The sequence below is a fragment of the Phalacrocorax carbo genome, chromosome 7 (genome assembly GCF_963921805.1).
Source record: "Phalacrocorax carbo chromosome 7, bPhaCar2.1, whole genome shotgun sequence".
Taxonomy (NCBI): Eukaryota; Metazoa; Chordata; class Aves; order Suliformes; family Phalacrocoracidae; genus Phalacrocorax; species Phalacrocorax carbo.
In genome coordinates, this window is record NC_087519.1 from 19,628,885 (window position 1) to 19,650,289 (window position 21,405).

The 21,405-nt window shown below is 37.7% G+C and overlaps 1 long non-coding RNA gene across 2 annotated transcripts; it reads right to left on the minus strand.

The window, feature by feature from the left end:
* Window positions 1-1,168: 1,168 nt before the first annotated feature.
* LOC135314299 (uncharacterized) lies at window positions 1,169-12,797 on the minus strand. Of its 2 annotated transcripts, none has more exons than XR_010373771.1 (2): window positions 12,736-12,797; window positions 1,169-6,859 (listed from the first exon to the last, which is right to left on the minus strand). It is a non-coding gene; the product is annotated as an uncharacterized LOC135314299 (long non-coding RNA). The 2 variants fall into 2 exon arrangements; XR_010373770.1 differs by having other exon boundaries at window positions 1,169-8,511; window positions 12,736-12,759.
* Between the last annotated feature and the right edge of the window lie 8,608 nt (window positions 12,798-21,405).

Sequence of the window (21,405 nt, forward strand, 5' to 3'; positions counted from 1 at the left end):
TGCTCAAAGTCATCTGAGCATGGTGTATTCTACCCCTTTTGCAAAACTGGTCTATGACTGTGTGTGGATAAATGGGTTTTATGTTGGGTAGTTAGTGCTGGTTTTGTTCTTTATGAGAACTCTAGCTGTGGCAACTGAGAGGTGATTTCAAGGACCATAAGTCTGTCCCTATACCTTCAAACTAAACACAATATGATTCTGACATGATTACTTTAACAGATAAGATTATGCTACAGGTTTGCTATTCGTGGATGGCATTAAATAAACTGTGGAATTAAAATAAACTGGAAGAATGATGCATGCTTTAAATGATTTTAAATAAAGCTACATTTAAAAAAAAAAAAAACCTGCATTGACTGGAACATCTTTAATAGTCATTAAGTTAGGGAGGGAAGGGGTAGAGGGGAACTGTGAACACCAGGTACCAACCCACGCAATTTCTGTGTAACTGCAGAATTCAGCATACCAAGGAGTAATGCCAGGTTGTTTCTTGGAAGACAAGAGTTGTTGCTTATTGCCAACTGAGCTCAATTTCATCCAGTAAATGGGACTAATGTAATAAGAAGAAACCAGCTATTATGAAAGTTTTTACGATTTTAAAGCAGAGCTGAATACCAAAATTATCAACCCAAAACAACTTCTCATCTCACAGTAAGAACTGTCAGCCCCCAAAGAACACTACAATTATGTGTATCTCTATAGCTAAAGTCTCTATATATGCAACTGCATCCTATGTATATTCTAACTAGGGACTTAGCAGTAATGTTTGTCACGGACACAAACTTGCATTGGAAGGTTTCTTTCTTTCCATTATAAGAAGAGGTTGCACTGGCTCCTAGAATAAAGCAACTCTCTTACAAAGTGTTTCCTGAAATACCTGAGCAACATAGAGTTAATTTTATTGAACAAGTGCTTTCATGCCATTTTTTCTTGTTTTCCAAAGTCAAATTCATTCCTGACAATTTTTTTAACCCTAAGTAACGTGTTAATACAACTTGTCTTCCATAATGCCTTAGTTGTTCTTCACCACTTAATTGATTTTTGCATATACTAGTGTTTGGAGTAGAGGAGAAAGTTTTAGTAAAAAGTTACTGAGTTATCATGGTCTATGTAGCTTCAGGTAGGAAAACAAATTGCTCATTAAGTAAACTATAGAAACTATAGAAACTGATGGCTTATATTTTATTTATTTGTTTACTTCTTTTGTGCAGTGTTGGCTGTTCAAAGCCATTCCTATCATAGGGAAGTGACCATGCAAGAAAACATGACAGAAAATTGTGAACAGAGCTCCTGCTGCCATTCTGTTAGGTAACAAACTTTCATTTATTATTTTTCTTAATGAGGTTTTAACAGACTTTAGCTTATTATGCTTTTGTATATACAAATCACAGCTGAATAACTACAGTTTGAACAAAAATACTGGCTAATCAGTGGCAGCTCCTGCTGCTGGTGTATGTAAATAAGAATAATTGTGCAAATCAGTGGCATTAGGTGTTCTCTATGACAATTATACACTATAGCCAGGATGATATATCCATTTTCTACTTTGCTTTTCATAAGAGTCATAACAATTTCTGCACAGTAAAAACAAAGAAAAGTTAATCACAACTGTAAAGGGTGTTGAAAAACATAAGAAAATATGTGGTTAAATAATTTCCTAATTGGCTAAAGTGTTTACCTAAAGAACTTGAAGAACTCCATGAATTTTTAAAATCATCTTGTTTTAGTGTATGTTTCAGTAAATGAAATTTCTACTGCTCTTTACAAACATGCTTTCCTAACAAGCATAAATATATTACCTAGTGGACCAAAAAATTGTTCCTGAAGCAATGTGATTTCACCTGGTAAAGAATCCCAGCAAGCCACATGTGTGTCATATATCCTGTTTCAGTAAAACCAACATAGATTTAAAAAATAAAGGGAAAATGAAATGGAATTAAAAATGGAAAAACTTGGAAGATGGCACTTTTAATAGATATTTTATCAACCATATATGTGGGTTTTTTAAGTACTGAGACATTACTTGAAAATAAAGACAAATATTTTTGCACCTCTATTACCAAACAATCCTTTGTTAGTCTTCCCGAGCCTCCCTTGCAGATAGGATGCCACTTAAAAATGACATTAACACAGCTCTGTCTGTTAGTAGGTACCATTCCTTGTGTGTTCTCAATGAAAAAGGTAAACAGTCCAAAATGGGGGTGGGGGGGAAGGGGGAACTAACCACTGAAAAAGCTAAAACACGGTTACATCACATATGAGTTCTGTATCTAGAAGAACAGATACAGGACAAAGAGAAATTTTGGATCATTACTTATCATTCATTGAATTCACAGAGAATGTTCATTTGCCTCAGTGAAAAAACCATGCATTCTGCCCATTTTTTCTAAATACCAACGTTAAATAGACATGACTGGTTTAATAAATATTAATGGAATCAGTAGTTTCACTCAGCTGAAAGTCATGAAAAACAACATGTTCTGGCTGATGTATAGAGGCTCCTTGTGTATTATTGTAGCACTTCATTAAATAAGAGGATTTGATTATTCCATCACTGGATAATAATTTACTAAAAAGAAAATGTAAATACGACACTGTAACACTTAACTTTGTGGGTTTGCTATTTATGTGGCAAGATTTGCTCAAACCTCTTAGGGAAGCCTTTACAAAAAATGAAGCCTAAAAAACCAAAAAAAAATCTGCATTGAAAGTATCAGTTCAAGCTTCAGTGTTATAAATAGAAATACGCATTGCAACAACAAATACTTTGTTTAGCATTGCCTGTTACACATTCTTGCATGCATAAATAAATGTCACAGCAATTCTAATGCTAATCTGAGGTGTGCACATGGATTGATAGCTTTCTTCTCCTATTTTACTGCATTAATATTACAAAATCTCCAGCTACCGTCTGACTGTTGACAAGTGAACAGATGGCAAATTTTATCAACTGTACCTCACTAAACAGAGTGTATGCCTATTAGCGGTTGGGAAATCAGCCAGATAATGTGGCATCAACTCTCATCACAAAGCCTACAGAGATGAGCAGACTTTGTGATGAGTTAGATTAGGTTGCAAAGAGCCATTTTTGGACAAGTTTTGAAAATCTCTGAAACCGGTTATGTCACAGCCTCTCTGAGCAACCTGTTCCTTATCCTCTCTGATTCTGAGGGGTGTTTTATTCCTTTTAGCTATCGAGAATTTCCCTTGCTGCAATTTTTGATTGTTGCAGTCTCAGAAGTAACTGTATATTTAAGGCACATATTTTTGGACTTAACAGGTGGAAGAGATCAGTATTTATGATTTTGCCCTGTGTCTTTTCTGAAGAAAAGTTCAGTATTCTGCAGAAATAGTGGTATTTTATATTGGTTTTAATTTGATTTACTTTTTGGTCTAAAGTTTTTATAGTAACTTCATTTTTCACTGTTTTTAAGCTTGTTTCTAAGTAGTACAGAGGAGATTTCATTAACGCTGAATGCATTTGCAGAAAAGGAAGAAAAAAGGTGTCTCAACAATTATGTCAAATACTAAAATAAACACAAAATACATTACAAGAACTAGAATAGCAGAATAGTTAGAATAACTGCTATAGTTAGCAGTCACAAAACTGCTAAGTAATAATTATTAAGATCATTCTTAGAAATTTTTGCAGTGATTATCTTGATTACATTAGCAGAAGTAAAACCAACGGATTAAGGTATATTGAGATGTCTGAAGCACTAAAAAGATGCCAACACATAGCAATCTGCTTTCCCTTTTCCCCTGTGACAGCTGGAGACTCTCTGTTCTCAGTGGAGAGCCTCAAAGAACTCACATCTGCAAAAAGCTATGATACCATTTCAGTGTGTGTCCCCTCCCTCTGTGATGAGACAATAAAATATAGAAGACTTGCCAGCCACTAATATCTAAGAACTAAGCAATACACAAATGGAAGCGTGTCAGTATACGAAGCCAGCGTTAACTTCAGCTACTAACACCAAGGCATAGACATTTTACAAAGGGTCAAAGTAGGTCTTTATTCATAAAAACAGCTTCAATCATCTGGAGAAACCCCAGTTTTGTTTCTCAGATATGTTGTCTAAATTCTGACGCAATTATTATCTTTTTCCCCTATAAAAACTGCCATATCTGTTCCTAAATAAATAAATGTACACCCTTTCCCATTATCCTCCAAGACAAACATTGCATAAAATTATCCTCACTGGCTACTGTGAACAAGTTCTCAGAGAAATCTAGATTAAAAATTACATTTCCACTGACTGTTCTTTGTTAAAAGCCTAGACCCAAATCACATGAAAGCTATGAGACCCTAGACTCATAGCTTTCATGTGATTACAAAAACCAAGGACAGCATAGTGTAGACACCACATGGTGAGAAATAATGCCGTATCCACAAATGAGGGTAGCTCCATAGACAATCTGACCATGACAGGTTGTTTTCAAGGGAGTTTGAAGAATCATTTCCTTTATCTACTGCACCTTATCTGCATCTAAGAGATTTGTTAATTAGAATCTGCATTTCTGCATGAAATTTCTAAGCCAAAAGGCTTAGTCTATCTGATCAGTATTGATCACATGTATGTCATACCAACTGAGATTTGAAATATAAATTACATTGCTATTTTTTATCCTGAGCCAGGCAATCTTCAAAAAACAGCGAAGTTCTATCATAAGGATAATCTAACTTAATTTTTCATAAGGGCTTTATTTGATGGTATTTCTGAGAATCATAGCTATTTTCTTCAGTGATGTGCTGTGAAGATGAAAAGGCACTAGCTACATAAGAAAATTAGTTGAAGTAAAAATGCGCTCGTTTTATTTAATATCTTGCCTTTTAGTGGGGAAGGAAGCAATAATAGTCTAGTCTGGACCGAATGCACTGGCTTTTAAGTTATAAGTGTAATTTCATTCACTTAGTAATAACTTGAACTTACTCATAGTGAAAGCACATGTAAATATCTACTAATCCAAAGCCCAGCCATTCACTTGCTAAAGATTTCAGTCATTTGCACATTCACTTGGACATTGAAACAGTCCTCCAGCAAAACCCACTAAGTCATAAATGACAGAATTGTTTGAGATACATTTTCTGAGTGGCTTTTCTGGAGGAGTACTGACTGATATTGAAGAAATGTGATGCTGAAAAGTAGCACAATCATTTATTTATTATCAGCCAAAGTTTGATTTGGATATAGTTAAGAACAGTAGGATGTTGCACAGTTACTGTTTATTAACAGAGTTAGTGAATTCCCAGATGTGGAGGTCCGTCTTTAAATAATCCAGTAAAGAAAAATTCCAAATGTCCCACTTACTATGGACTCAGAAAAATCAAAAGTAAGAGTTTATTTCTTCTCACAGAAGTCACCCTTACTCCAGACATTGCTGAACTACACAGTGCTGCTTTTAGTTAAAAAAAAATCTAAGAAACCAAATGTTTACTGTCACCTACTTTTTACAGTATCTATTTATAAGATGCCCTACAATTTTCCAAGTCTTAGTGGAGGCTGAAAACATTAATCTAGGTTACCTTATTTGCTAATGCCGACTGCATAGTCAGCCAGGAGGCCACTTAGCAAAGCCATCACTTAGGTCACAGAAAAAACTCTGAAAAAAAGAAATCTCTGAATAAAGATGGGCTAACTACTTCCAAAATAAATCTTAAACAGCAGGTGTTATTCCAAACCACTATTGTCTTCAGATGTTTCTTGCCAATATTTATCTCTCACAGCAATGCATGTACATTACATAACAAAACAAACACAGTGTGGATGTGACTCTTTTGTATCTTCTGTAAGTTTAAAACTGTATTAACTCTGTTAGAATCAATATAGGTACAATATACAAAGTCAACGTGTGTCAAGAATTATTCCCAGCATTTCATGTGTCACAGTATTCTTCTCAGCAATTTGTGGCTCAGACCCCTTGATGTTTACCAAAAAGTAAGGCAAAAAAAAATGTCAGTTAGGATCCATGAGTCAGGAAAAAACAAATGCAGTGTGCAACTTCTGTTCATGTCACATTATCCAAAAAAAACCCAAAGCAAAACAAAACCCTTTTTCATATGTTCCTGAACTGTCAGTGGCAGCTGAGCTTTGCAGCATTTGCAAGACTTCAGGACACATAAAAGTGTCTATAATATAATGTCTGAAGAGCTAATGAGAAATATCTTTTGTATAAAGTAGGGACTCCTCATATCCAGATGGCATGTACTCAATAGCTGTGGTAGCAGTGTTATCAGAGGTAGCACAAGTACGCTTGGGAAATACCTAAAAAAATGGTTCAAGGGATCTCAGTTTTTCATAAACTGTATCAGTCTGAAATTATTGCCTTGTGGGGCTGTGTTCCTTCCACTTAAAATCCCACGTTCATCTTCTAACATTTGCTTTCTGTGCATATTTCATCATCTGTAATGTATGAAAATGTCAAATTTTGGAAATTCTGACACTTTCATACATTTATCACACAATCTATGTGCAGTATACAGTTAACATGAGTAACAGGCGCCTAGGTCAAAGTGCTTGCTATTAACTTAATGTAAATGAGTAGTCCCACCACAAGGCTATAATTGTTTCACTCTACTCTGACCATTTGCACAGATACATCAACACTGTTTTACAAAGTCCAGGGGAAAGAAAAAAACAACCTTTAATAAAACCCACAGCAAGTGGCAAGCTCTGGCTTAGAACTGCCAGACATGATAAACTATTGGAAAGAAGGCTAAGGTGGGACTTGCAGCATGTTCCTGTGACAGGCAACAGGTTCTGCAGAGAAGAAACTGAAGCTGTGCACTATCAGGAAAACATGTTCTTACCTTCTTATTTTCTGGAGGCCTGCAGCAGACTTTGAGAGCTGTCCATCACTGCAACACAAAATGAGACTCTCACAGTAAGACTACCTGGATGCTTACCTCAGTGTTCCTTCCAAATTATATAAGTTGGAAAAGCTCTCCTTCCAGAAGCAGACTCCAAAAGAACTACAATTAGGCACTATCTAAAAAAAAAGTGTTCATTGGCAACAGAAATTAATTAAATTCTTTATATTTTTCATTTCATTCTAAAAGGCTTTTTAAAAATCAGCATGGCAATCAACAGAAATTAAATGATGGCTACAATTTTTTGATAGTGACAATCATATTAGTGTCACAAGTAAAACTTACAGATGTTCCTCTACATTCCAAGAGAAACCTGTCAAGTGCCCCTCACCATTTCACTTTACCCATTCAAAGGAAACTTAAAATTTCAGAATTATTATAGTTTGAAAAGGATCTCTGGAAACATCTAGTCTTAACTCCTGCTCAGTGTGGGACTAACTTCAAAATGAAAAAAGGTTTGTTCAGGCCTTGTCGAGTTCATTTTCAAAAATCTCCAAGGTCAGAGATGCACAGTGCCTCTGAGCTACCTGTTCCAGTGCTTGCCCACTCTCGCTGCAGATGTTGTCCTTATATCCACTTGAAATTTCACTTCATTCCATCCATAATTAATTTCACTAGTTAGATATTATACAGGTTTAGATTTTATTTATTAGCTATTCTGTTCAAATTCACTAACTGTAAAAATCAGATGTAGACACGTGTCTCAGTTACGCAGTGCTGAACTCTGCTTCCCTCCACACCATTAGTCACCACTCGTAATTAGATATGGTAGCAGGTAATTTCTCTCTGTCCCAGACTGCAAGGACCCACCTTTCCCTGGGGACAGTTTTATCCCTGCACCATAGGAGTGTGCTGGCGTGATGCCTGTACAGTCTTAGCAATGATATATAAGTAGTTAACATTATAGTTACTGTAAGGAAAGAGGAGGTATTAAGCATTTCAAGCAATAGCAAAAAGTCAGATGTGATAATACTGGTTGATAGTCAGACTGCTAGATTGCTAAAGAGGTTACTGGAGGATTTTGCTTCTTCCACAATTTAATTCAGCAAAGCTATTTTTAATACAATAAATAGATTGCTTCTATATTTATAACAATGCAGGTAACTTCTTTAATTCTATTACTTTATTATGTTAACCAATCAAGTAGAAATTGGAGCTCAGGCACCTGTCTGTTCAAAGTTCCCCAAATATTTTGAAAATTTAGTCCGTGATGACTTGTTAATGAAAATATACTGAGTCTAGCCATTATGACAGTCCTAAAAAGAGACCATTTACTGTAAAGCTTTTCTGTTCTTGGAGGCAGAGGGGATTTATAGACACATAAAGAAGGCTCTGCATTTGATATTTCTCATTGTATAATGGGGCACAATTTCACCAAAATGTCTTCAAAAGTCTGCAAGCAGAAGTCAACAAAAAAAATGCTAGTTACACAACACAATAAATTCTCAATTAGGTCATTCTACATGAAAAGGGGAAGGATATGACTTGATGTCTCCTATTTCTAAGTGATGATCTAGTTCTAACAGAACGGAAGGAAGGGCAGGCAAGCAAGAAGGGAGGGATGGTTTGGCCCAGGGCAGGGGAGAAGGTATTTCCATTCAATGAAAAAGAAGGTTTCCAGTTGGTCCTGATGGTTGAACCTTTGACAGTAAAAGCAAAAAAGACACAGTTAGAAGCCTGCAGAAAATACCAACTTCAATATAGATTGTAGCAAATTGTTATGATGTCAGCCATTTCAAAAAGTTGAGGCACAGGTGCAATACAGGAGGACTCAAAGTTAATTATAATACTATTAGTACCAATAGCGTTACTTTACAGGTTTATTTTTGTGTTTCTTCCATTATTGCAAATCCATGCTTTTTAATGCAAATATGTTCTTTTTATTCTTTACCCTTAAAAATGAAGTTAACCCAGGATCCCCTTGCACACAGGCTGCATGCTTCAAGGGATGCAAAATCCATTATTCAAAGCTGAACTCATGCAGACTGCTCCCCAGCAGATCATGAGTTCTCCAGGCCCTGCAAGGCAATCCAGCACTGCACTGCAAGGACATACTCATGAGCAGGTAAATTGCTAGTTTTGGAGATATGTCTTTCCCCACGTCTCAGCAATAGTGCAAAGACAGCCTGAGGGTTACTGTAATCTCTCATTACAGAAGAACATAGTCTTTATTTAGATTTCCACTTCACTGTTGAGACTAACTATTCATATGAAAACAAACCTTTGAGTGCTGTTTTTAAAGCTTATCTAATTTCAGAGTTTATCATATTTAAATTTCCACTGAAGATAAATACACTTACCTTTCCAACTTTATTGTTTTATATGCATAATCTGGGTGTTCTTTATACCAAGATTCTCACATAAGAAGTATGTGTGTACATATAAGTGGCAAGTTATCAGTTATTTCGCAAGTAAGGCACTTCAAGGTTAGGTCTCAACATATAACATATTCAAATACTGTACTTGAACTCAAGCACATAATATCTGCCCTTATATTCTTTATTTTTTAGTTCAACTGACATAGGAAACTGAGCAGATCAAGCCTGATTTTAAGAGCAAAAGTCTGCCTCAACTATCAATCACTTTTATATTTGGGCTTCCCCTCTTCTCTACAACTTGGTATTCTTTGGCTTCTCCTGGCATTCAGGTACTTAAAGTTGTAGCCAAGGATTGCAACTTTTTTTCCCCACAGGCAATGTGACAGTCCTGTACTGCCACCACCCAAATAGCAGATCCATATAAATATTGATACTGCTTTGGTGAAATCTAGACTTCATTTCCATTGGAAACTTTAATAGTGATAGTTCATAAAATTGTTATAGGTGTCAAGTTTATCACACAGATTGTGCTAAATCTAAAGTTTTTCAATGCTGTAATATAATTGTGCCAAATTAGAAAGCGCGACTACGGCATCATGGTTATTAAGCTATCACCACCTTTTATTTTCCTATAGAACATAAGAGCATCCTTAAGTGAAAAACCATTGAAGAAAAAACATTTGTGAAATGGTACAACATTTTTCATTTGTGACAAGGATATGATATATTCTTGTCTTGCAGCTACATGTGTTAATAAAATCACTCAGTTCCACATGAAAATTTGTAAAATGCTTTCAAATGCCAGCTATCTTCAGAAAGTACTGAGCTCATCTGCTGAAACTCTTTTTGACATCTAAAGACATGCAACAAAATCAAATGAACCTAGAATCACTAATTCTTTTCTAATTTCTGAGGCCATATAATCAGCAAATTTGTAGGTGTAAAGACAGAATATGAAAATTGTAACACCAAGAATTTGAAGACCAACACAATTCCACTATCCTTTGTAAGACAGTTCTGCTGTAAAAGTCAGGAACGGTCAAGAAGAGAAAAAAACTTCATTTCCAGGTCATGGAGTTGGCATACACCAGATAAAACAAACAAGCTTTGCTTTGTCTTTTGCTCCCCAAAAGCTCATGGAGTTTCTCATATTGCTGCAGTTGTTGTTAAGACTGCCTCCACCTCTCATCAGACTGTTTGATAACCTCACCCAGGGATCTGTAGCTGCAGTGTGACCAAGCCACATGCCAGCGCAATGTGGCTGAAGCAAGAACACTGTTTCCTTGCCCTGGGGTCAAAAAGGGAAACGTTTCACTGTACAAGAACCGTCTGACATTATAAACTGAACTACAATAGCTAAATCTTCCAAGAGCTGACATAGTTGAAGAAGAGGACATGAATGGAGAAGTGGGCAACTGGATACAGAGGAGACCATGGGCAATGTAAGTACAGGCCAAACGCTAAAGGAAAGCTTCACTTCCGTTTTTAGTAAAGAGAGGGAGGGGCAGGAGAATCATGTGGGGTACCTAAGGCAGCAAGTACAGAGAAACAGAAATCACAGCTTTTCAGGAGAGGCCCAGACATGAGCTGTTCCTCATGAAAGAGTCTGAACAAAAAAAACTTAAGTCCTGTAGCAATGAATAGCATCTGCTTTTATCTCTGTCAGGAGTGGTGATACCCTGCCACAGACTGGTGCCTGCTGGCTGAGCACCTCTGTCTCTGGTTTAGTTCCAAATTACTCCTCCTATTTAACTCATCTGTTTGGTTTAGTCAGGAATAAAGTTGAGGAGGAATCCCCAAACAGTAGTTAACATCACTGTGTCTCATAACCCCTCCACATCAAAGTAAAATCCAAACTCAGTCCTAGCTGGGTGTGTTGTTCCCCTCCAGCACTACAAACCATGCAGGCCCTAGGTTAGAACATAGCCCTGGCTTAGGATATGAGAGGATGAGAGCTAGAGAGGAGGCTCTAGGCTGAGGGTGCAGTGTAGATATGCAAAGAAATAACACCTGAGTCTCCTGAGTGGAATAATTTGCAACACAGATTTATCAAAAGTAGATCATGTCATACCCGTTGCTATCTTTCTTTGACTGGATAACTAGCTCCACAGATCAGAAGAATTTAGTAGACCTAATCTAGGTAAATATAATCAATGCATTTGATACAGTGCCCAGTGGCAAGTCACTATTTTAAAAATATTATTTAAAGTTTTATTATACTTTCAAAATATTTAAATTATTTTAAAATCATTGCATTAAAATAGAGAGGACAAGAATACATATGGGGATAAAGGGGAGATTTTGACAGTTTGTGTTCAAAGAGAAAATGTGAAGATGGAAAAAGAATCCGTCACATGAATGCCAGCTTTTCGTTAGAACAGTGTTCCTTATGGATTGCTATTGATGTCACTATGCTTCATATTTAGCTGTAGGGAGAGCTGAAGGCCCAGAACAACCTGGCTACTTACAAAATTTGCAGATAAGCCAAAGCTAGATGGTATGACCAATACTTTATCATTCAGGAAGGATTAGATGACAACGTGGTCTGGGCAGACTGACGTCATACCTGTACAGAATCTAATTATGAAAACACACTAGTGCTAACCTGGGCGGTCATCACTGATCCCAGTGGTTGTTATGAGAAAGAAGGGCGTGCCAAATGACAGCATCTCCCTGAGCTCTGCCTCAGTGGTCCCAAAAAGACCATATACACAACAGTGTCCCCTCTCCTCCATTTACTGCTGGAGTCAGTCCCCTGGTGTGGGGCAAAGCCAGCTGTCATGTTCGCTCTTTATCACACGCCTTCAGCATCAAACTACATCACCCCGTCTGGAGAAAACCCAGGGCAACCATCGCTACTGCGCTGTTCCCTACCTTCATTCTTCTCAGCAGAGGGGCTGCTTATTTGTTACAGCTCTCCTGCAAATTAGTGACACTTCCTTTTCCTGGTCCTTCATTACAATATGAATAAAAAGCTTTCCATAATAAGAGTGAGAAAGAAACCCCAAAGAATCTAATTCTTTGGCAACTTTCAATTTGAGCTGATTTTTTGGCAGTTCTAGTTGTGTTCTAGACTTCCTGACCTCTTAGGTAAAAAGGGAATTGCCCCCACAGCCTCTTGCATCCTGCTTAGGAAGCAGTAAAGGCAACCTGGCTTAGATTACGTAATTTGTTAATTATTTGCAGAAAATATTGGGAAACACAAACCCTTCATTTTCAACATATTCCATAACCCTAAACACCAGCATTCAATAATAAAGCTATTTATAGGTATAGCCTAATTTCATAAGCTTGCCTTTCTCATGAAATATTAACCTTCTGAACAGTCAGCATACATAACTTGGAAATGCTGAAGCTTATGGATAGAAATTATATTTTAACTTGTTGTACCTATTGTAAGCTGTCCCTTATCAAAAGGAAGTCAAAGCTATTTAATAATACCTAATAAAAATAATAGCATAGCAACTACCTCTTACAGGTGATTGGGTTTTTTAGGTGAAAGATTGTACTTGGCAGATGAGAAAGAAATTAAAAGCCTCTGCTTACCGTGCTTCTACGTCTTCATTTTTGACAGCAGCAAACCATATCTACTTTTTCCTGTTGTTACTATAACAAAGCAGCACTCTGTTAAATATTAAACATGTACATAAATTAGCCACTCACATGCTGTGCTGCAGGAGTCAGGGTACTTGAATGACAAATCTCTTCATTTATGCATTCTAAGAATTCAAAGTAGCAGTCCTGAACTACAGACAGACATTGAAAGCCCTGTTAACTTCCACGTTATACCAAATCCTAGTCACATAAATGGATTAACTGCATGGATACAGGGATCCATCTGAATTCCACTGCTAGATCAAAAACCTCTCATGTTCAAACATTCCTCTGTTTTAGGCTCAGTTTAAAAATCATTTAAAATACCAAGCTGAATGTTTTTGTTCCAGCCGAAACCTCCAAATCACCACCTCCAGCACATCTTGTAGCCTGCCCATGCTACCCTTATTCAACTCATTCACCTTTATGTAATATCAAATTCTGTCCTGGTTAGATACCTAATTGTTTTGTCCCAATATTAAACATTCCATCTGCAACTCTGAGAAGCAGACAGTCCTTGTGATTTCAATTACTTTTTTATTTTCTCTCCTCTAAAATGCAAAGGATAAGATCTACACTAGGTTTAAATTAGACACTCATTTGTTTCAAAAGCATATTCCTTATTAAATGGGAAGCAATTAGTAAGAATAGAACAGCCAGTCCTGACTTTGAAAATCAAGGACTGACAAACATGGAAGATATCTCCTGATCCTCTGAACTGAAGAAAAATACCTTGTGCCCTCTCATAGAGAAGTTGGAGTCCACATGGAGAGGCACAGCCTCCAAGCAAAATTCAGCTTGGGAGCTGGCAAACTCCCCTGTGAGACAGTGCTCTCCAGTGAGGAACAAGGCAGCTGAGCACACACAAGTAGGGTACAATTGCCCACATAACACACATTCTCTGTAGTTTGTCCATTTCACTTTGTGAGAGGAGATATGATATGAACACAACAAATACTTGCTGTTACAGCAACTAGCAGACCACATTCTGTATTCAGCATTTTAGTATAACAGCACAAGAGTAACATGTAAACCATGACTGTGGTATTGAAATTGCCTGATCTGCAATGAGATTTCTTCCCTGGAGAGGCTGTGGTGCCTGTGAAGCTGATAGCTGCTATCAGAAAAATCTCAGGGGTAAAACTTGAGATTTTTGGTACAAAGTACAGAGCCAGTGAGTATACTTAGCTTTGATGAGCTGAATTTTGGTAGCATCCTACTTCTGAAACTTGTCACCAGCATGAAGGGGAACCTACCTCCAGTCTCTAACAGAATTTAGAAAGATCCTTCCACTATCCTAAAATTCATATGAACACTCTATGTACACTTCTGCCATTAAAATAGTCAAATCTGAAGATGATGCTACTTCTCTTGAGAAGAAAAATATTTTAAGTCAGAGGAGTTATAACCATTTCCGTGACACAATGATTTGGCCCATAACCACATGAGATTTTATCTACTTTGAGAATATACAATTTTGAGAAAAGCCATGTTCAGTTGAAATAATCTCCATGGTAGAGCTATCCAGAGGTAGACAAAAGTGTTCCTGGGCACTTTGGTACTTAAAGTAGGCACTGAAGCTTCCTGTCACTGAAATCCTTGAATTCTAGCTGGCTTTTGTCAACATAGGTATCATCTGATAGAACTAACATCACCTGATTTCTGATTTCATTATAACAAGACAATCTGTAGGAACAGATACCCTCAGTCAGCTGCTTTTACCACTGAGGTAAAAGTTATGCAGGAAGGAAAACACTGAGCAGATGGGTATGTTTACTAGGGAGTTAAATTGTGTGCAGAAGCACCAATTACAATATTTCTGGGAATTGGTGTAGTCAGGAAAGGATAAAAGCATATTATAATTAATACTGGCATCAGTCAGCTCAATCATAAATGAGTTTTTCAGGCTGTGATCGGAGAAATAAGATTTTTCCAATTTTTATCTTTCATAATTAATGCTAATAAACTGTATAAAAAATATCTTTTCACCTACAAAATATTTTGAAAATCACTCCTTTTTACTGCATATTTAATTTAAGAAGTGCAAAGAATATGTAACCATATAATATTAGAATAGGATCTACAATAGGTCAAACTCCAAAATACAACCCATTTACATACTGTAAAGACAAGACATGACAACTTAGAAAGATACACTTCCAACATTTTATTTTTTCTTTTAATGAAAGAAAATGAGTGCTCAGATTACCCAGAAATTGGAAAACTTCAGTGGACGCAGAAGAATTACCTTGAAAAACACATTTGGCCATAAGTTGTTATATGTTCTCAAATGAAACAAACAAACAAAAATAAATAAATAAAAGAATGTTTCCGGTTGTATGATTCTCAGTACCTAACCTAAAAAAAGATAGATGATTCTTTTCTGAGATTTTATTCTTTAGCATAAAGTGAAGAAGATCAGCACTGAACAGGACTTAAGTTTAAAGATTTCCCACTTTAAAAGGACTGAATCACACAGGTTGTGTCCAAAGTGAACAGCTAACTTGACTGTCAGCCAGTGCAGAAGATCAGACAGTACTGGTTTCTAGAAAAACTCCATAATTAGCTGAAAAGCAAACCCCAGCTCATAATCCTGTTGTTTAAACTGAGATCAAAAAAGAGCCACCTGAAAGCAGGCCATATTGATCTCCTGTTGTTAGTTGTAAGGCTGGTCCAGAAAGGAACCTTGTTGCAAAAGCCCTGGGAACTTTGTGCTCATATGGGTAAAGGCAAGTAAAATATCTGCAACTGCAATGACATTTTCAGGAGAAAGTGTTGAAGCAGAAAGCCACAGAGGGCCTGCTTAGATCTCTGTAGTTCCTTAAGGGTAGCTAAATAGGCTTTACCCTCTCTTCCAGACGATGTCCTTTGTTCGGTGAACCCTCACACTGACAAACCCCAGGTTGCTAAAGTCCTCTATTACAAGTAGGCCTTTACCAAAAGGAAACAACTCCTCTTTCACACGCCTGATGCAAAATTAACAAATAGCAATTATTCTCTTTGTTGTGCACACACTTTGATTACACACTGTAGTAACTTTATGACTTCATAAGCTGTTGAACTAAGCCAATATAATTGGTAACACATGGTCTAACCTCAGCTGTCATTTTGGTTTGATTATAATATTGTTCATTTTAAGGTTACAGTAGCTGAGCCTATGTGATGTGCTTCTGTGATTTACCTTTCTCATTTAAAGTAATAAAATAAGAAAAAGCACACAGAACTAGATTACTCCTTCATATTTAATAGCCCTGTGTGGGTCTCTCACATAACACAAGTTAGGACTTTTAAAAACAAAGGCCTTTATTAAAGTAGGTCACCCCTTTTCAGGAAAGATTAATTAAAATGTATCCACTAGCATGATCAGGGGACAGGTGAGCATATTTTACAGACGAATAGAAGAGCTTGGCTTGATTAGCCTAGCAAATTGAAGGACAATAGGGATACAACTTTTCTTCATAGCTGTCACAAATGTTACAGAGGAGAAGAGCCAGTGAGGCCAATGTGGTTGAAGATAAGGAGCATACTTATCCAGAGATAGGACAAGCCCTAGAAACCTGCAAAAATGGGAGTGCTCAACATCCCAGTTCCAAATTTTTACGTTTCTGAAGAACAGTTTCTTTTTAGCAATGTATTTTTCCACTGTTGATTGTGTCTGTGTTGTGCGCTTGGTAATGAGATTTGCAATTTTTACAGCTATAAATTTCCCTGGAAATACCAGATAAATTGCCATGCTTTTTAATTAACTTGAATGAAATTTTTTGAAGTTTTGCTCTGCAACCAAGATCAGAAACTGTATATTTTTCCCAGGAAGCAAGTCAAAGGCTTTTATGAAAGAAAGGGAATATTACCTGAATTGTTCAAGTGCATAGCAACATGATGTCATTCATAACATAAATGCAATTTAAAGGCGTTCCTCTTTATCCTGAAGCTTGGCAGGAACTGTACTTCACTGGCAATTGGTAAGAAATGTGCAGCTGCTATGAATGGAACAAGTTCCTTTAAAAAGAGGCAGTGTTTAGACTAACCAGTGAGTAAGATTTTTAAGTGGCATGACTGATGTGTAAGTCATAAAAGTAAGATATTTTTTCATGTTTTCAGTATAGAAGGATGACCACAAGTGCCAGATGTGTTAACTGTTTCGGCCAAAGGGCACAGGCACAGAACAGCCATAAGGCATGACAGAAAATGGAACACGGTAATTCCAAGCAATCTGCTGTCCAGTCTTCCAGTCATCAGCTGAGCACTGAGAATTGTGTAATCCTGACAATTTCATACAGTTCGGTTTATAGATACATTTCAAAAGTTAGTGCCTTTGGACACTACCGTTTGAGGCATTTCCTCTAAGTCCCTATAAAGAAAGATCCTCATGTAGGACTCTCCTTGACCTCCTCCTCCACTGTACAGCCTGACCCACTTGTAACAGTTTTTGGTATAATCTTTTATTTCATGTACTATCAGCTTAAATTAAATTTCCTTTTAGCAAGCCTCCTTATTTGTCCACCATTATGTATTACTGTAGTGAATCTGTTTTTCCCTCCTATGAGGTTGATATTTGAGCACATGATGGTCTCTACTGCAAATCACAACTATTCATTCGTTGTATCTTGCACATTGGTCAGGAGTATGCCAGGACTGACTTCTCAGGCTGTGGGTCTCTGGATACTTGACAAATGCAGCAATTACCCTGGCCTGTGTTCCAGCATGCCATTTACTCAATATGTCCAGGCAGTTTGAGTTTGTCAGTCCCACATCTATTATTGTTTCATGGTCACCATTCAGATTTTATGACAGATGATATTACCTCAACTCCCCTCACTTCAAGCATAGGACTTCAGTTAATAAGATTTCAGTGCTGACATACTTACCATTAAAAAATAAAACAAGTCACAAAAAAAACCCCAGACAATCCTGCAAGACATATTAGTTTTTATAACATAAAACTAGAGTTTGAAATGTTTGCCATAGACTCTTCTTACATACTCATCAATACCTAACAGGTTTGTAACATCCTCTGATTGCCTTTCCTTCTCTGTGAGCTCAGGTTTGTTCCTAAGTTGCAGTGCTTAGCAATGAAAACTATCTGGTCTCTGCTCCATCAGGAATGCTGGAAGCGCACTTTCCTGGAAGATACTTATAAACAACTCTTTTGCTAATGCAAACAGAAACTGTCCAGTACCAGGGTTTTTTTAGACCCTGATAAGTAGAGCTGTCTCAATGTTAGACAATTGAGAGAATTAATTCTGGCCTTCACTAATGGTGCTCTGAAATGGTTTCTGTGCAGTCATACCTCATCCAAGCTGCAGGCTCTTAACTCTGTGCCAGCACAAGAGTGGGGGTGTGTGCCAGGTTTCCCAGACCAACCTGCTCAGGACACAACCACGGAAATGCAGACTTCAGGGCAACACCTCCACTGTTACCCTCCTCCTTTTGGCTCAGCTCTCCATAATCTTAGGCTCTGTTTTGCACTGCACAGCAGCATAATCTTCACTCAAGCTTCTGAGAAAACTGCTAAGTTGTGAGAAAAAGCTGTGAGACAGTATGTCAGCTAGAGCCAGACAAAATAAGAAAGATAAAAATCATAAGCAGAGGCAAGATTGTTGAGATGAGGAGGGTCACTTCCTAGAAAGGCATAAAGCCCTAAGGGAAAACCAGAATCAAGGATGGCGACTCAGCAGCTCTGAGGGTAAGCCTGTCCCAGGGAACAAGGGAGGCCCATGGTTGTCCCCTCATCACTGCCAGGTCCCTGGCTCTCCTTAGCCAGGGAACTTGTTAGTCCCACCTATCAACCATGTGCATGAGGCAACAAATAATTGCTTTATATGTAGAAGGCATGTATATCCTGCTTGCAGCGTCTCTTTTATGTGCTTAGAGTTGCCAAAGCCAAATGACATAGAGAAGAAAGAGGGCACCTCCAGTATGCCAGAAACACCAGCATGGAGAGGCTGCCTGATGAGATGTCCTTCACTGAATGATGATTCACACTCTGCATACAAGCAAGGAAAAAAAATGTTGGTGCTTTGTTACATGCAGACAGACTGCCACTAGATGGAAATAGCAAAATCTGTTCACTTGTAGCAAATGTGAAAGGGGAAAGGAAAAAACAAAACAAAACAAACATCTGATCACCATTCACATCTATTTGTATCTGCGTATCAAGCTTTATGGTCTGCCAGTTTATTAGGGTCACTGCCAGGAAGACACCCCGTCCTCATAGCTGGCAGCACAGGACATGGGGAAGCAGAGCCCAGGAACCCTACTAATGTCTGTAGTCACACAGTTAGCTGCTGTTTTGAAGCATGATACAACTTTTTAAAGAGTAGCAGTCTTGCTTGCTTGCTTTAGCTGTAAGGCTCCTTAATTTACCTGTGTGGCTGTGGAAAATTTGTCACATTTATCTGTAAGCCAAAAGGAAGTAGACATTGATCTTTAGTGTCAGACAGAATCTGTATCACTGCCTAAACCAACATAAACTAACTACTCTATAATCTCTCAGTAAATTAGATTTACCTTTTCATGGCATGAGAAAATGCCAATAAACTTAGAAACAGGAAGCTGAAAATAAGGCACAGCAAAATTGTATCATTTGTTTAACATAGTAGGGCGTAAAATTCAAGAAATATTGGCAGCCATAATGTGATAATTTTCCTTCACTTTCTTCCGTAATCTGGATTTGAGAAATTCTTAAATGAATGCATGTTACCTGCAGGGATTCATTGCTAACAAGCAGTGTTCATCAGATTATCTCTGATTTTAAGTTACTTTACCCGGGCTGCCTTCCCCCACGTGACCCCATTACTTTGACCAATCAGTTCCCTCTCCCAATATACTTTAGAAATAACTTGGGAAACTTCTGCCCCAGGAAAGATCTGGATGCTTCCTGCTATGGTAGCAAGCATGCTAAGGTTAATATTATTCTTTTGAAATAGCGTGTTTAGAACTTAACTTTCAGAAAACACACATTAAAAAAAGAAAATTCTATTGGCCTGCGTTATTTTATTGTCAAAACCAATAAACTGGTTTTGCTGCTTGAGAAACTGCTGCTATTGTTTGTTTCCTTACCTTGACCAATGCAGCTACAGTCCCTCCCAAATGTCCATTGCTTTTCCTCTTCTCCTAGTTTGACTCTCTTCCCTGTTCTTTTTCTCTTCCTCTGTCTTCTCAGAGCTCCAGTTTTAGAGCTGCTTTCCTGCTGACTCCTTGGCCAGCTGGGATGGTCCTCCACAGCCATCACCATCTTACCAGTGTCATTACCCACTCCTGCAGAGGGCTGCCATGTCCTGCCAGCTCCCTGAGGTGACCCCTCCCTCCCCTTGACCTTCACTCCTCCTTCTTCTCATATATCCGTTAAATTCTAGCAGGAGGATCAATATCAGCATAAAGAAGACAAGCTCTGTGCTGGGACCAGAGCAGCTTTGGTGGGGAAAATCTGACTCTATTTGCATGCATGGGCTGAATCATGCTTAATTACTCTTCAGAGTTCATGCATACACAGCTTGATCAGAAACAAGAGGAATTAATTTTATCAAGCGTGCACAAAACTGATAAGCCATGCCGAGATTTTAGCAACTAAGATCTAAGTCTGTGTGGAAGGTGTGTAAATTACAATTCATCAAAGCTTTCTAGCTTGCATGAGAACATCAAGACAACTATCCTTACTTCAAGCACCTTGTCAGTGCTGTATTTTAATCATTTTTCCAAGCCTTTAGGGACAAGAATTAAAAACCAAGATCTCATTCCTAAACCCGGTCGTTAGAGAAGGCTGTGCCTTTTGATCAATGCTTCTTATTAAAATGCAGCCTGAGGTTAACATTCAGGCTGGAAAACATGAGGCCAAACACTTAGAATTTGACAAAGTTACAAATGACTGAAATCCAGCTCTGATGACAAGAAGTGTCAAGCAACCTCAATAACCAGCGTTATGAGCTACAATTGTAATCAGCTTCCTAATGTTTCTGGTACCTGTGCATTACCTGTACTGCTCTGGAACCATTTTTCAAGAAAAGTTATAAAAAGAATCTGTTTTTGTAGGTTATTTTTACACAGCTGTTTAGAGCATTACGTGTTCACTTGCTGAAAGGATGTTAAATCAGCTTCACAAATATTTAATCAAGCTGCAGCACGACTTAACTTTACTTCTCTCTTTCTGTAGAGAGCTAATAGCTGTGCCTGGCAGTTGCTGTAGTTACTGCTTACTGGAAAAGCATCCAGGGTGTTTGTCCCTTTAGGTCTAAGACTTCCTTCCTGGAGCTCTGTGTCAACTAAAATGCTAACTATAGCTTTTTAGAGAGTAAGTCTATTATAGCCAGGCTATTTCATCAGCTTTCTGAAAGGGTGGGTTTGTTTTTTTGGAGGTTCAGTGGGGGCCGGGGTTGTGTTTGGGTTAGGGTTTTGGAGTTTTGTGAGGGTTTTTTGGGGGTTGGTTTGTTGTGTTTTGGGGGTTTTTTTTACAGAATACTATTCTAGAGTGCTGGAATAATAACTCTGTAAACTTCATATTTTTTATTATTATTATTCAAGGAAATGTAAACTCACAGTCTTTATGTAATGAGAGATATAGTTGTCCCTTTTATTCTTGTTGTGTAAATTCTGTTAAAGCTAATCAAAAACAAATTGGAAAAA